Genomic DNA, 7,058 nt, shown 5'->3' on the forward strand with positions numbered 1-7,058 from the left:
CACCACCATTCACCACCCGCCACCACCAGCCACCCACCACCACCACCCCACCAGCCCTAAATAGGTGTGATTGTATAAAATATTTTAATTTGATTTTTATATAAAATATACAATTCCCAAATCCACGCCTCTATTCTACCCGTGAATGATAGAGACGACTCACTACTAGAAAATGAGGCATTAGACACGGAACTTTTTCACCCATTTTTTCATCTTCCTATCTCTCTGTCTCCGTCTCTCTTCTCTCTCTCTCACTCATCACTCTTCTCTGTCTGTCTGTCTGTCTCTCTCTTTCTCTCTGTGTCACTGTCTCTCTTATTTTTCTCTCTCTCACTCATCACTCTTCTCTGTCTGTCTCTCTCTCTCTTTCTCTCTGTGTTTGTCTCTCTTATTTTTCTCTCTCTCACTCATCACTCTTCTCTGTCTGTCTGTTTGTCTGTCTCTCTCTCTCTATGTCTCTCGTCCATCTCTCTTCTGTCTATCTCTCTCATCTCTCTTCTCTCTCTGTCTCTCTTCTCTATATCTCTCTTACTCATCTTTCTCTGTCTCTCTCTCGGTTATTTCTTTACGTTCTTTGTTTCTCTCTATCTCTCTTTGTTTATATCTTTTCACCATTTTTTTGATCTTCCTCTCTCTCTTCTCTTTCTCTCTCTCACTCATCACTATTTTCTTTCTATCTATCTGTCTCTCACTCATCTATCTCTTCTCTCTTCTCTTTTCTCTCCCTGTCTCTTTCGCTCATCTATTTTCTCTCTATCTCTCATCTCTCTCTGTCTCTCTCGCTCAACTCTCTTCTCTCTATCTCTCTCGTTCATCTCTCTTCTCTCTATGTCTCTCTCGCTCATCTCTCTTCTTTCTATCTCTTTCTCTGTCTCTCTTGTTCATCTCTCTTCTTTCTCTGTCTCTCACTCTCTATCTCTTTATCTTTTTGTCCCCCTCTCTCTCTCTTTTCTCTCTCTATCTCTCTCTCTCTCTCTCCTACTGTGTTCGCGTTGCTCACTCTCTCCCTTCCGTCTTCTCTATTTACTAAGCTCCCTCTCGATTTATCTATCCACTACAAGAAAATGCACTTTTAGCGACCACTTTGTCTCTCTCTCGCTCATCACTCTGTCTCTGTCTGTCTGTCTGTCTGTCTCTCTCTCTCTCTATCCTCTATCTGTCTCTCACTCATCTCTCTCTCTCTCACCACCCATCTCCTTTACCACATTCACCACTACTGCAAACGCTATTCCACTACCACCATTACTACCACTGTCGCCACTTCACCTCTACGACTACCATTACTACTACCATTGCTACCACTACTACTACCATTACCTCTCTTTCACCATTGCCACTTCATCTACTTTACCACTACCACAACTTCACCACTAATCTCCTTCGCCACCGCCACCACCACCACCACCACCACCACCACCATCATCATCTCTTATCCACCACATTTACCATTACTACCACTACTACTACCATTACCTCTCCTTCACCATTGCCACTTCATCTACTCTACCACTACTACAACTTCACCACTAATCTCCTTCGCCGCCGCCACCACCACCACCACCATCTCTTATCCACCACCTTCACCACTACTGCCACTCCCTCTCCTCTACCACAAAAAATTAGTTCATGATTTTTAATAATAAAAAAAAATGGGACATAGAAAAATATTTTTCATTGACCACAGAAAATTAAATTTTATTTTAGCGAAAAATATTTTTCATTAAAATATTACCCCTACTTCTACCAAATAAAAAATAATAATATTTTTTTTCATTGAAATAAATATAAAACAAATAAATTTTCAATCTTAGTAACTAAAAAAAAAGAACTTTTTTTTAAAAAAAATTCATTAATTACAAAAAAATATATATTTTTAACAAAAAATAATTTTTTTTGACGACGATAACCCCCGTCGCAAAAAAAAAAAAAAAAAAAAGTTAAACAACATTATTTTGTTATTTAAATTTTATTTCTGAAAAAAAAAATTTATTTTCATTCCCGCCCCTTTTTATTTTCCATTCCCGCTCCCTTCCCCATCCCCAATCTCAAACCCAAAAATCCCTAATCTCATCTTACCCCCCCTCTCTCTCCCAATCGACGACGAGCGGCGGAGGAGCAGCCGAAAGGGCAAACGAGCCCTAGCCGTTCGCCATTGCACAGCTCGCAGTCTCTCTCTCTCTCTCTGTGTTCTATCCAGGTAACATTCTCTTCCGTCATTCCACTATTTCCTCTTGCCATTGACTTTTATCAGCTGAAAAATGTTCACTCATTGTGTTGAATCCGAATACATGTCTCTGCAATGAAAATAATTTTTTTGTTGTTCCTCTAATATGTTGAAACCAGGTATTTGCAAATATACGACAAATATCGTCACAGAGACACAATTTATTAAAACCCTAGATTATATATATTAGGCTGTATGTGTATATATAGATATGCATTTACACAGGCACTGCACTGCACCAATTTATTAAAACCCTAGATTATATATATTAGGCTGTATGTATATATATAGTTTCCTTTTTTTTCAAGCTGCTACACTTGGGTGGTCTTGTTATTGACTACTTGTGCAGGTAGCCAAGAAAAGAAATGCATTTTCTTGATTCATACCTTTAACTATTTTCTCCCTCTGGATATTGATAATATAATAAATTTGTTTGGCTTTGTTGCAATTATATGTTAATTGAATATGAATTGTTGAACTTGTTGGGTATGTTTTTTTTTTGTCCCACATGGTGCATATTGCCATCATAGTACCTTTTCATCCCTCACTTTTCAGTCAGAAGTGGTTGCCAATGACCACATTTTATCTACTATATTGTGTTTTGTGTTAAAATTATATTAATTTAATGGGTCCTATAACTCATATTAGTTATTAATCCAATAATAATACATAAGATGAGACAATAAACAAAAATTGCTAGATAAATGTGGTCGTTTTAATATTATGAGTGATTCCTCCATGTTGGAGAAAGGCATTGTGCTAGTAGTTTCAGGAATTTGGATGTTAATTCTCTTTGGATTTGATCAGTGGAGAAGGCGTGTCTCCAGTTCGGGTTTGTGGGTATATCACGGGCCCATTCTAATAACAATAATCCATAAGATAATATATTGGGGGTATAGGTAACAAGATTTGCACTTTTGTCTTCCTTTAGTTATTTCTCTTTTCTTGTGTTTGGGTTGACTTTGTTACTTTTTTTTACCTTTTCCCTTTCATTTAGTTTCTGACTGTCTCTCTGTCTCTACTTTCTTTCCCCTTTGGGTCAATGATTGAAATTCATGGCATTTTGTATGTGTTCCAATTTCTCTCCTTAAAGCAGGCTGTTAAGGGTTTTTTATTTTATTTTATGCAGGTACTACCATGTGACCCATTACATAGGCCACCCACCAAAACCCTGCTTTCTTGATATAGACACTGGCAGTGACCTCACTTGGCTCCAATGTGATGCACCTTGTATAAATGCACTCCGGTAATTATCGTCATCATCACCATAATCATCCTCATCATTGTTATAGATAATTTATAAGTCAATGAATTTGTTTTCCATGATTACAGTAAACCAACATATTTACTAATTGATTACGAAAATTGGATCAGATTTTGCAGTACCTCAATGTGACATGAGCGTGAAAGAATTTCAAGAATTGGTTTTCTTTTTATAAGGGCTAAAAGAACTTATTTTTGCTTTTTACCCAGATTGTAGGGTGGATCTCAAAATTAAATATTGTAGGGTGGAAAAATGAAAAGTGGTCACTAGCACCATGTTGTCTTGTTCATCTAGTCTTCCTTTGAAAGCTTTTGTTTCATATTTCTCTATCACAATTCAATACTTTGCACCTATTCATTTGAACTATGAAAACTACAACTCAACTCTACCCACAATCTCTCTCTCTCTCTCTAGCATGCTCATTTCATTTCTTAGAATTCTAATATGAAGTAAGTGGTCTTTCCTGACCTTGACTAGGAGAAGCAAAGACTATGAGGGAAGATCATTCATTGCTTTCGCAAAAAGATTGAGAAAGGAAGAATATAGTAAGGAATTATACTTTGCAGCATGACCGCGTCAACTAGTATTTTTTTATTTTTATTTTTTTAATTATATATATATATATATGAAGATGATTCTATGAAGCATAGGTAATTATAAAATAAAAAGTTATTGTTTCCCTATCTTTCTTCTTCTTTAATAATAGTCAGTTCTATGGTGGGACTCATAATAGAAAGAAGAAATGATAAATTATAGAAGAAGGAATGCTTTGGCAGTTGGAATTGGTCTAAATATGTTCTGACCTATGCGAGAATCTTATCAAACAAAGACCTTTCACATTTGAAACTCAATTTAGCATGACAATCTCTACAATAAACAATAGACAAAAATATATGGGCTTTGCTTATTGAACCTTTTTTATTATGCAATTTTTTTATTATTTTTATTTTTTAAAAAAATATAAGAACCCCAATGGCAATATGGTGTTTAAAAATTTGAAATATTGACTTATTGGAACATTCCAAGTGGAGTAGATGGCAAATAATGATTAGGGTATGTTGTTTCTGCATAAGGTCTGCAGAATAGTTCCTGTGCCTACCTACCTCCTAAAGATTAATAAGAAACAACAGGTTGTTGTGTCCTCTGTTCATTTGTTGACAGATTTCTTTCACTTTTCTTTTGACCTTGAGGTTTTTTGGACCATTTGTTAGGAAGGAAGGTGAAGCACAGCACGAAACCTTTCTATAAGCCTTTCATTATCATTTTCATTAAGATTCAGAACAAGTTTCCTCTTACTGTGTCTTCTCAGCAATCAACTAGAGCCTTAGAGGGTTAGCATATGGGTTGGCAACAGGATGAAAAAGAACATGATAATGTAGTAGATAACAGTTTGCTGTATTTTTTCTTTAGAAGTGCAGTATACATGAAAAGGGGATCTCATAATTCCTATGAAATGCCACAAAAAGATTACTTGTCATTTTTTCTTAAATCATATGTAAATTACTTGTCATTTTTCTCCCTTTTTTTCTGAATGTTATTTTGTCTGTCTAAGTCAATTTTCTCATATTGCAGCTACAGAACTTGTGACCAAATCTATTAAAGTGATGATGGAATCAGGTTGTGAATAGGTATGCTGTCAATATAAGAGTTTTATGCCTTAATTATAAATTTTATTATGACAATTAGTCCTTCTTGCTTTCTCATCTCTTTGTGCCTAAAGCTGAAACCGAATACTGTTCTCCAGGACACTGTGAGAGAGAGAGCTGATCTATAACTTGCTAGATAATTATATACTAAATTTTCCTAGGTGGAAAACATACTCAATGCTATAATGAACTAGATAAATTATGTGGGTACAATTAGTTGAGAAATTAGTAGTAGTTTTAGATTTATGCAAACTATAGGTCAGTACCATAGTATCTGAATGGCTGCTTTAAGATGGCAACTTCTTTGAAAAACTTGTGTAAGACAAGTGCAATTGGTTAAATAGTTTTCGATTGGTTAAATAGTTTTCGCATGATGATCAAATTGAGAAGTTTTCAATCTTCAGCTTGTACTCCATTAAGATATTTGGTTTCAGTGCTTGAGCAGGAGCTTATCAAGGCTAAAGATGATACTAATGATACCATGAAAAAGTTGAGGGAAGTTGATAAAACATGTTCACAGTTGCAACAGAATTTGGAAAAGGTGTTCTATAACTACTTGAAAGATTTATGCTGCTTAATAGCTATCTTTTTTTTCCCAATAACAAATAATTTATGTACTTGACTACTAAGCTCATGTATCTATCATCTTGCTTGTCAAAAAGCTGCTTTGCATTCCTTTTTCTTCTCAAATATGTTTTTAAATTGTTATGCCTCCTTTTGATCTCTTCCTGATTTGAAAGAGATGTTTTGTGAATACAAGTTTGGAGGAAAAGCTCTGCAATTTAGAGGATGAGAATCATGTACTGCGTCAAAAAGCATTGAGTTCTCCGAAGGGCAGCTGTCCTGGTTTTGTCAAGCCATTTTTGGAGGTAAGATTTGATTCAGTCATTACTTTACATCCACATTCATGTGCACATGCATATAGCATATGTAGTATGTTTGTGCAACCACGTATATGCATCGGTGTCGGCGTGTCTATGTAAATTTTGCTCCTTTTTAACCTGTTTTTTAGTGTTATGACCTAAGCAAACGGTTTACAATTTGATGCATGTTCAGCTGTCCCTTCAATAAGAATATGAAAAGAAATGGAAAGAAAGAGAGGACAAATGAGAAGAAAAAACAGGAAAATAGAAAGAAAATTCTAGATGTGTAGATTTTCCACCTTTTTAATTTTTGTTATGTTATGACCTATAGCAAATGGTTTATAATTTGATGCATATTCAGCTATCCCTTCAGTAAGAAAGTGGAAAAAAAAAAAGTACAAATGAGAAGAAAAAGAAAGAAAATAGAAAGAAAATTCCAGCTCTACTCTGTATAGGATGGTTTGGTTGACTTTGTACTTGGAAAGTGGGAACTATGGTTTTGTGATTAGTTCCTCTTTTCTGATGAAACAGAAGTACTCTGCTGCACTTGCTCTTCCCTATGCTGATCAGAAGCCTGTATTTGTAAGATTTGTCCCTATCAGTCATTGTTTTGCATAACTAGGAAATCTAATTTTGCGTTGTTGTTCTCATATATTACCTTTGATCCAGGAATCCCCTACACCCACAAAACTTATAGCACCCCTTTCGCAAGGTTTATCTGATTCTCGTAGGACAAAGTTAACCACTGAAAGACAACAGGTTTTCTTCTCCTATGGTTTACAATATTATAGCTTCTTATTTCTGACTCACTTTGCTTGCTCAGAGTAAATTACTTGATGAGTTCTCTACACCACTAAATAGGGTTTTAAAAGTAATATTGTTATGCAGGAGAATTATGAATTTCTTTCAAGCTGTATTAAAGAGGATTTGGGTTTTAAAGATAGTAAACCAGTGGCTGCTTGTTTCATATACAAATGCCTTGTTCATTGGCATGCCTTTGAGTCTGAGAGGACGACAATTTTTTACTACATTATTGAGGGCATTAATGAAGTTTTGAAGGT

At 35.4% G+C, this 7,058-nt stretch overlaps 1 long non-coding RNA gene across 1 annotated transcript; it reads left to right on the plus strand.

Annotated features, from left to right (window-relative positions):
* The first annotated feature begins 5,498 nt into the window (after positions 1-5,498).
* Positions 5,499-6,757, plus strand: LOC114320867 (uncharacterized). The gene is made up of 4 exons (XR_014337136.1): positions 5,499-5,675; positions 5,895-6,003; positions 6,529-6,579; positions 6,667-6,757. It is a non-coding gene; the product is annotated as an uncharacterized LOC114320867 (long non-coding RNA).
* Positions 6,758-7,058: the final 301 nt, after the last annotated feature.

Source organism: Camellia sinensis, chromosome 8 (assembly GCF_055761805.1).
Source record: "Camellia sinensis isolate YWXY chromosome 8, ASM5576180v1, whole genome shotgun sequence".
NCBI lineage: Eukaryota > Viridiplantae > Streptophyta > Magnoliopsida > Ericales > Theaceae > Camellia > Camellia sinensis.